This window comes from Ochotona princeps, chromosome 4, assembly GCF_030435755.1.
Source record: "Ochotona princeps isolate mOchPri1 chromosome 4, mOchPri1.hap1, whole genome shotgun sequence".
Classification (NCBI taxonomy): Eukaryota; Metazoa; Chordata; class Mammalia; order Lagomorpha; family Ochotonidae; genus Ochotona; species Ochotona princeps.
The window spans coordinates 24,023,075-24,033,071 of NC_080835.1; the positions used below are offsets into that span (position 1 = coordinate 24,023,075).

Consider the following 9,997-nt stretch of genomic DNA (forward strand, 5'->3'; position numbering starts at 1 on the left):
ATGCATTTGCCTATCTGTACATTTCATAAGAATGGAATCACATAATAACAGCCTTCATGACTGGGTTCTTCCACTGTGCTTAGTATTTTAGGTCATCCAGGTCTTTTCCTGATGTCTGGAAGGAGGTGTAATTATCACTTTCACAGATGAGGAAACTGAGGAACAAAGAGTAATTCATAGACACATACCGCTTAGCAGGCAGACTTAGTCTGTAGTCTTATGTGTATAATGGCATATAAAAAATGAAGTTTCTAACAGCAGTTTTTGTGAAAATAAAAATTAGAATAGCACCTTTGTCTATCAGCAGTGTTTTGTCTCTAGAGAATCAACATGTGCCTATCAAAGATTGAGGAAGATTTCCTTTTGTTGACATGGAATGAATTCCTACACACATTGTTAGAGAATGAAGCCAGCCATCAAATCATATTTGTAGCATGAGCTTGGTTATATTGATACACAGATGAAAAGGCTATACACCAAATTGCTCACAATTCCTTCTAGAATGTAAGCATGAGGGGCAGGGATTTTTGTCATTTTGTATATGGCCATATCACTAATGCCTCAAACAAGATGTAGTATACTTTATCAGCTATATAAACACTGTTGTTAATGAATAGTTCTTTTGTGGGAAGGCATGGAAGGCAGGAGTATATGAAGAACTACTTTTTTCTGCAGACTCATGTCCTCTATGCATAAATTCATGTAACGATTGTGTCTTTTAAACAACTGTTTAGTTTTTTTCAGAGGCAAAGAGATGGAGAGAATGAGATACCAGTGGAGAGCAAGGGAGCTCACTTGCAGGTTCACTACCCAGACGATTGCAATGAGTGCACCTGGGCTGGGCCGAAGCAAGCAGCTGTAAACACAGTCCAAGTAGCTCAGGTGGGTGGAGGAATCCAGTTACTTGAACCATCCTTTGCTCCCTCCAGGGTGTGCATTAGCAGAAAGCTGGAGTCAGGATCCAGAGCAGGACACCCAAATCAGGAACTCACAATGGTGCATGAGATGCAGGTACCAATTTGCATCTTAATTGCAGGCAAATGTTTACTCTGCTTGAATTATTTTTGACAAGGTAAATAAAATAATAACCAGGAATTCCTGGAGCCTTTAGCAAGAAAAAAACAAAAGCCCCTCTCACTCCCACCAAGAATTGGTTTAAAATTGAGAAGTTGTTCGGGCCCAGTGTGGTGGCCTAGCAGCTAAAGTCCTCTCCTTCTATGTGCTGGGATCCCATATGGGCACTGGTTCTAATCCTGGCAGCCCCACATCCCATCCAGCTCCCTGCTTGTTGGCCTGGGAAAGCAGTTGAGGACGGCCCAAAGCCACCCACATGGAGAGACCTGGAGGAAGTTCCTGACTCCTGGCTTCGGATCAGCTCAACTCCGGCCATTGTAGTCACTTGGGGAATGAACCAATGGAATCTTCCTCTCTGTCTCTCCTCTTCTCTGAGAAGTTGTCTCAGTGGCTGGAGAATACTTTGGGCCACAGTGTTCTACATTCCAGAGGATGGCAGCCTCCTCTCAAGCTAATTCCATATTTCTAGGTGTCAGTTTGCTAGAGAAGCAGACAGCCCCGCTCCTGCCCTTTTGGTCACCTTTACCTTGATCTATAAGTAGTTCATCCAGTTAACAGGAATCCAATGCCAAGAGCCAGCAGTGAATCTTGACTTCATTGTGAGATCTGAAGAATCAATAAGCATTAGAAGGACACAGCCATGTATTTTTCTATCACTCCTCTATGTTTGCTTATATTTTCATCCCAGTTGAGTTTCTCAAAGAGGTCCAGAGGTCAAAAGCTGCCGGTGGAAAATAGGTGTGCATGTCACATCAGTCAAGGGTAACGGGAGGCTTTACTGGGGTGGAAGGCCAGGAGCTGTGATCTGTCAGTCAATTTAGGATATAAGAACTCCCTACACATGACAACTTCTGCAGAGTGTGACATTCAAAGGGAGAAAATGGCAAGTGGTTTGAAAAATCCAGGATGAGAAAACTGTGAGTTGCATATGTGACAAGCTCCCTCACCGTGAAAAGGAATGTTAGGGATCTTCTTAAGTCTTTTCCATTACTTTCTAGTGAGGCAAGCATGGCTCCAAACACATTCTCTTATTCCGTACCATTTGTCATGTCAAGGACACAGGTACAGCATTTCAGTGGGCTGTGGCTAGCTATCCTCTTGGACTTTCTCACACCCAACTTTCCATCATCAACACCCTGATCTCATTCCTAAATAACTATTTTGTCTCAACTGTCACTGTTTTAGTCCCAGGCCCATTATCATGTAGCTGGACTTGCACCCCATTTCCTGTACAGCCTCACTACCTCAAGGTCTACTGGCCTCTGGTTCCTCTACTACAGAGAGCGGACTGGTCTCAGGAGGCAGTGTGTATAGTGGTCAGCGGAACCTGGGCTGTGGAATCCAATTTCGATTCCTCCAGATACGTGACTTCGAGCAGGTCAAGCAGGTGACCTAGCTTTTCTGTGTTTGCACACCTTGTGTTATCTGGTGAAAAGTGTAACAGTGGCTGAGGGTGCTAACACCTCTGGAGTGCCCAGAGCAGGGGCTGTGCCATCCTAACAGCTCCATAATCACTAGTTCACCTAATTCTGAAATGCACTCCACCGCTCCCAACACTTACACTATGTTTAGGTCAACATTCAGATTCCCCCACTCCTTGAAAGGCTTTGGAGAATCTGCCTGCTCCTCTGTTCTTATCCATCAGCCGTTCCTTCCTTTACTTTCTACACTCGAACACATTGTCTCTGTCACTCCAGCAGGACAGGCTTGCAGAGTCCCTGTACCTCTGCCCTAAATGTTCTTCCCCAGTGCCCACCCATTGGACACTCAGCTCTCAGGTTTTCAGTGATTATTTCTTTGAGAAGCTTCTCTCACCCAACCAACACCATCCAGCAAGGATCTTTTCATTGTGCAGTATACTTACTTCCCATCCATGCACTTGTGACTTTGTAGTGTTAAGTTTTTATTATGGACTCTTACACACAAAAGCCAAGAGCCCAGAAAAAAATAGTATCATAGTCCCTTGAACGCTGAGCTACTCCCAACGGCTGATAACGTTCCACTGTATTTGACCTCCCCAGTAGTTATTTCTGCTGTTTCTCTGTAAATTACAGACACTGTGATGCTTCATACCTAAACATTTCAACCTGCATCCCCTAAAATGCAAAAAAAATCTGAGATATTCTCCCATCTAAAATGTAATACTACTATCATACCTTAGTTCATAATTTTTAACATCACCAATTTCATACTCCCCAGTTCAGATTTCTCAGTAATCTCAAGCTTCCTGTTCAGCCTACCCTGCTGCCCTGCTGCTGTGGCTGAGCATGATTTGTTCCCTCTGAAACTCGTGTTGAGATTTAGCCCCATTAGGAGGGATTTTTTTTTCCCCAAGGAGTCAGACCAAGGAGGACCTTTCAGAAGGCTTTGAGAGGGCTCTGAATTCATGAATCAAGTTAAATCTTCTCAGGAAATCGATGGCTTGCGGGGTAACTAGGTTCTTATATGAGTGGCTCTGCTCTGAAAGCCAGTTAGCCGGGTCTCTTGCCACATGAGGTCCTGAGCCACCTCAGGACTCTGCCATCACCAGCTGCAGATTGGTGACCACAGAATAGAGCCAGGAGCCAAAATAAACCCTGTTTGCCCCTACGTTCCTTACTCAAGCTGTGATATTGTCTTATTAGTGATGGAAATTATACTAAGCTACAGTATCTGATTTGCTCCTTCACTTCCCAGTGTGCCTTCCTGGGGTTGTCAGCTCTGTGAGGACTGGAATGAGTCCCCGTCATCCTCCTATTCCAGTCCTCAGCACATAGCCACCAGAAGGCACTGGTGGGAATAAGGACCAGCCCAGATCCTACTTCCTCCAGTGTGAAGGGCCCTTAGTCTCCCCCCAGTCCCAGCACAGCTGGCCCTCCTATTACACACACACTTATACACAGTCCCTGTCACATGTACATGTACCTACATCCACAACACACACTCTCTCACACTCACACATACAGTCCAACACACACATACATAGTCACACATACACACACACACTCTCACACTCACAGTCTCCCAAATGGGCATACCCACACACTCACATCATACATGCATGTGCATACTCACACACCTTAACACATTCTCACTCACATTCAAACACTGCCACACACTCACATACCCTCTCATATACACTCACTGCCACCCATCCAGAGGCCTAAGTCAGAAACCCCTAAGCCTCGAGCCCCTCCTCTCTCCTCCCCCGAGCTATCCCCTCATGACTCCCCCATCTTCTCTGACTGTTCATCGTTTCCCTTCTTCAGCCAGGGCTTCAGTGCTACCTGTCAGCCCCCTTAGAGCTCCCTAAATTGTCACCACTAGCACCCCAATGAGTTCCTGTCCTGCCTCCATTTCTGTCTGCACAGTAACCCTGCTCAGGTCATTGCCCTGCTCAAGTTTTTCTGGGCTCCGACCTGGGCCAGCCTACCAGTGCAGCCTGCATTAAGTACCCCTCTCCTGCCTTCCCCCTCTCAGTCTCAGCCTCTGGTCTCTGGCCTTGGCCTGAGACTTCAAACACACTTGCAAGGCACAAAGCACATCCCAAACCTTTATGTACCTCCATTCCCACCTCCTGGAAACTCTTCTTTCAGCACCTTACCTTTCTCTGACAGCTGGGACAGCAGCTCAGATGTCACTTTTCCCAGGGCCTCTTCCTGGAGGGGAAGAGTGGTCAGTGGGCACAAGAGCTGTTGGTGAAGTAACTCCTGGGCAGGTGAACAGAAGTAGCAAGTTTTCTGTCCCCCCTGGACCAAGTCGGCTACAGCCCCAGCCCATCTCAGTCAGCTCGCTGGGTCCCAGCTCCACCAGTCCTGCTCCACCCAGTCCTGCCCCTCCCAGCCCCACACTGCTGCCAGACGAACCCAGGACACAGCCAGGGCACACAGCTTCCGCACAGCTGCCAGGCCCATTTGCAGTCTGCCCTTTGCAAAGCCAACACAGCCACCAGAGGTCTGTTCTTTTCATTTGTTTATTTTTTAATTAAAATCTAAACCAAGGGCCTTTAAAAGAAACAAGTGACTTTAAAGTCTTCTGCGGGTAAAATACTTCCTGGGAGAAGATGAGAGAATATAGCTCCTCCTCCCCAAATACGACCCTGAGAACACAACATTGCTACTATGTACTTGTAGAGGGGGGAAAAAAGATAGTTTATGTTTGCTTCATTACTCTGCAAATTTTGTGATGCTGGGGGGAAGGGTTGAGGATTTTCATCCAACAAACTCTCCTTGACTCACAGAGCTCAACTCACAAAGCTCCCCTCACGCTGTGCCGAAGAAAGCTCCAAAGGCGCTTTTACACCTGTCACAGCCCCTACCTTACAAACGGAGCTGGCATAGATGAGCTTCATGGCATCCACAACATTCTAAGAAGGACATTATCACTAGCACAGACCAAACCCCAGCGTGCCAAAACTCCAAGAACCCCGGATGGGGAAGGCCCAGGGCAGGGAAGAACAAAGTGGCTTAGAGCTTCAATCTCCACCCCTTTCTCCCAGCCTGCTGAACAATCTATCTTGGGTGAATTCTTCGTCCTTTTCTGAACTCCAGATTCTTCTTCCATATGTGGGTAATAATATCTTTCTCCTAAAATCCCTCTGGAAAATGAAATGAGATGTTGTTCGTGTAGCAGGATGTCAAAACTATTTCGGTCTCTGTTCGGGCTGAAGGACAATAGGCGACACATTCCAAAATGAACTGTGACACTTCCAGGCGGAACCTGGGAAAGAAGTGACATGAAACTGGTGTCATCCTTTTTGCCACCACCTGCCCACAGAGGAGGTTGGCTCAGAAAACTAGCTGAGCTAGTCATAGTCAAAGGGAACTGTGGTGGAGGTGACAGGTGTATTTTTTTTAAAGATTTATTTTATTTTTATTACAAAGTCAGATATACAGAGAGGAGGAGAGACACAGAGGAGGAGAGAGAGAGAGAGGAAGACCCTCCGTCCGAGATTGTTTCACTCCCCAAGTGAGCCGCCACAGCCGGTGCTGCGCCGATCCGAAGCCGGGAACCAGGAACCTCTTCCAGGTCTCCCACATGGGTGCAGGGTCCCAAAGCTTTGGGCCGTCCTCGACTGCTTTCCCAGGCCACAAGCAGGGAGCTGGATGGGAAGTGGAGCCGCCGGGATTAGAACCGGCGTCCATATGGGATCCTGGGGCGTTTAAGGCGAGGACCCAGCCACTAGGCCACGCCGCCGGGCCCAGACAGGTGTATTTTAAGGCCTAAAAGTCTTCTCCAGTTGCCTAGGCATAGACTCAAGGGAGCTTAGTGTCCCTGCAGCTTGCCTGTTACTAAGGCTTGATGTATGAATCAAGTGTGAGAAATTCAATGTAGTAGACACAAGCTGGAGGGAGCAGGGTAAAAGAAAAAGGAGCATTTTCCATAAGGCAGAGGTGTGCTGTGCCAGCCTGTGAGGTTTCTAGGGCCTTTCTAAGAAGCCTACCAGGAGGAATCGAATGACCTACTAAAATTCCTGAGTTGAAGCCCTTGCCTCTGAGGACCTCAGAATGGGCCTTGGAACCAAAGTGACTGCATGAAACAGAGGGCTGTTAGGGTGGCCCTGATCCCATCAGCATGCTCCTACAAGAAAACATGGCCACAGAGAGACCCCAGGAATGCCCAGGCACAGAAGGAATAGCAGGAGAGAACACCGCAAGAGGATGAACCTCCCCAAGCAAGGGAGAGAGGCCTCAGGAGAAACCAAGCCTACAGACACCCAGATTTTGGATTCACAGTCTTAGAAACTGTGAGAAAATTCATCCCTGCTGCTATATCATACAGTTGGTGGTGATGTGATGTGATGTTATGTTATGTTATGTTATGTTATGTTATGTTATGTAATGTAGGCTGGGACCTAAGGGAAGAGCTGTAGGGAGCTGGCCAAACAAATCCCCAAAGGTGAGGATAGAGGGTGCTCTCTGACCAGCAGGATTATGCCCAAAGATGAAAAATCAGACACAAACATCTGCAGGCCCAGCTAGGGGAAGTGAACTCAACATGGCAACAACCAGGTAGGGACCCCTGTTCCTCTACTATTTCTGCTCTTCTCCCTCACCTTCCCATGCCAGGAGTCAGAAACCTCAGCGAGCCAGCAGGAAAAGGATGGAAGCTTGAGGTGGGAATGAGAAGCTAAGAAGCTAGCCTGAAACTTCCTTCCCAGCTTCAGGTCTCCCTGGAGGTTGCCAGGAAATCTGGAGTGGAAACGGAGAGCAAAGGTCTGGCTACTTCCATAAAAGATGAGGCATTCATTGCCAAACTGGGGCAGTTCTGGAGCTAGATGTGGCTGATGCAATCTTTGGAAGGGCAGCCAGGAACCTGCCTTAATTTTCATCCACAGCAAAGCAAGAGTGAGGTCCCACAGAGAGTATCTAGGGAGCATGATAGGCAAAAATAAACTTGGCTTCCTGAATATACTACACGAATCCTGTTTATTTAACTTCTGTCCCCTCTCACACATGACCACTTAGCCCAGTCTCTGGCTGAATAAGTGATATTGTGCATTGAGAAATTGTTAAAACTGCAAATTCCTTCACTGACACCATTGAGCAACTCCATCTTCTTCGAAAAAGACAAAAGCTTTTGACAACAAGCACAGCTTCTCATTCCTGAGCTGCCAACTTAAGGGCAGATATTCTAGGAAGTCAGGAACTGAATGCCACCCTCAGTGCCTCATGACCCACAGAAAGAAACTAAACCAACAGGCCTGGGAAGGCCAAAGATTCCTATGAGACTCCAGAGAATACAGAGCTGACATCTAGACTCAGCCATTTATCAGCTGTGGGAACCTGGGTAAATGGCTTAACTTCTTTGAATTTCGATTTCCTCCTGTAGAAAATGAAGATCATAATGCATCCATCTGAAAGGGGGATGATGGGAACTAGATAAGGAACTTGATGAGGAGCCCTTAGAATACTGACTGGCACAGGATAAAGGATTCAATACACATAGTTCACTGCACTTCCTTGCCCCTCAGAAAGGGTGGATCAGCACAATGTCATGGAGGCGTAAGGGGATGGCACATGCAAATTCTCCAACCAGAGCGTCTGGGTTTTAATAAGAAAGGGGGGCTAAGTACATGGCACAGGTGCTTGCTATTACTGCTATTCATGCAGAGAGCTAGGATAGTAATGTGAATACCTACAGAATACACACAGCAAGAACTTAATAATAATGACTCATTAAGGAAATGGTCACTTGGGTCAATACTGCATGGGCCTTGAAGATTATGGTTATCCAAAGGCACCAGAGGCATTGAATGAGGTCCAGTTAGGAAGTAACAATTTCTCCAGCTGGGGACTGCTGAACTTAACCTTGCCTTTGCTTGTTTATTTCTTTACCAGCAGACAACAGTTCTGAAGCAAGCAGGTCAGCTTGAAGTCAACAACCCATCATCCATGGTTGGCCCACAACCATTGCCTGCAACAACATCCTCCCTGCCCCATCCCATTGCCACCCCACTGTTACCCCAAGCTCTCAACCTCTCTCCTGTGTTACCTCATCTGGTTCCTTCCTCCACAGCAGGTCCTACCTTGCAGGTGACAGGTGAGATCCCAAGGTCTTCCAGCCTCTTGAGAAGGTAACATTTTGACAGGTCTAGCTCTCTCTGGATCTGGCGTTCTGCTCGCTGGCAAATGGCCTGAAGACTAATCAAGAAGCAGGCGGAAAATATGAAAAGCTGATACCCCCCACAGGAAATCACTGTTTCGCCAACTCCAGAGCTGAAAAACAAGTATAACATTGGAGAAAGCAGGGTAAAGTGCTATTCAAGGCCATTGTCACAGCCGCTGCCTGTGTACTGGGGAAACAAAAGGGGCCTGTGTATGTGAGGACAATGCTGTTGTGTTACCAGTTGCTTCTGTGTTGCTCCTGGGGACAGCCAACAAGAAATGAGGCCACCGTGCCTTCCCCACTCAGATCTGACTTCACTAATCACAGCAACCAAAGCCATTAGAACAGGGGAGTGTAACCTTAGGCCTCAGTTCATAGTCCATAATGGCTGGCAGAGGACACACCCTCAGCAGTGACCAGCTGCCCTGTGCTCACCTTCTACACATGGCTAATACCACCTACCCCTTTGCCTTTTCTTTCCAACTTTCAGAAACTCACCACAAATTACAGCTAATAAGAATCACAGCTATCATTTCTTCCAATGCAAATGATATGCATAAAATAAATTTTCTATGATAAAATAAACTTCAGTTTTCATTCCAATTTCCCCAAACGTCTTACCTCATACTCATCTACCCCACCTCCTCTTTTGGTAACAGGATAGCGGGTTCTCTCATACACTCTTCATAGACCAGACACTACAACGTCTGCATGAATAACCTTATTTGCTCCTTTGTGTAAATTCTGACCCTGCCATTACTCAAGGACAATTAGGTGGGATTTGGCCTGAATTTATCCCATTAGGTCCCTGAAGGAAACCAGGAACTAATACATACTCTCCAACATGTGCCAAGTGACAAATGTGGTGTGGACCCACTATGACATCCCAGTGAGTCACCAGACTTGTGGGGATCTGGAAAACCCAACCAATCTTCTGGGGACAGCAGAGGCTCAGTTACCACAACACAAAAAAAAGGGTGATGAGCATGGTCTAGCCTGCCAATTCTTGAAGACAGTAAGTAGCCTGAATTTTGTCTTCAGGTTCCCATTTTCAAAACACCATGGAGCAACCACAACATTGTCAGTACAGAGTACTCCCATACCATGCAACTTGTGCCTGATCTGGCACAGAAGATGCTTTGAAGCCAGCCCAGTCCTATTAATACTCAAGGATTTTGTCTCCAACTTGTCTATATCTGCACGTGCTAATTTTCTGAATATTTGTGTCCCCCTCCCCCAGTTGCATAAATTGAAATCTTAACCACCAAAGCAATGGTACTGGGTGGAGAAGGGAAGGGTGGTACTACTAGTTCATGAGGATGAAACCCTGAGTGAG

At 46.8% G+C, this 9,997-nt stretch overlaps 1 protein-coding gene across 4 annotated transcripts in view; it reads right to left on the minus strand.

Moving 5' to 3' along the window:
• PRR5L (proline rich 5 like) overlaps positions 1-8,710 on the minus strand; it is a 172,098-nt gene extending 163,388 nt beyond the window's left edge. For 2 of the 4 annotated variants that reach the window (XM_058663162.1, XM_058663161.1), the window contains exon 1: positions 8,548-8,710. The gene's annotated coding sequence lies outside the window, so the exon portion shown is untranslated. Of the gene's footprint in view, positions 1-4,657; positions 4,809-8,547 lie in introns of those variants that run through there. The other 2 variants (XM_058663164.1, XM_058663160.1) reach the window with 2 other exon arrangements.
• Between the last annotated feature and the right edge of the window lie 1,287 nt (positions 8,711-9,997).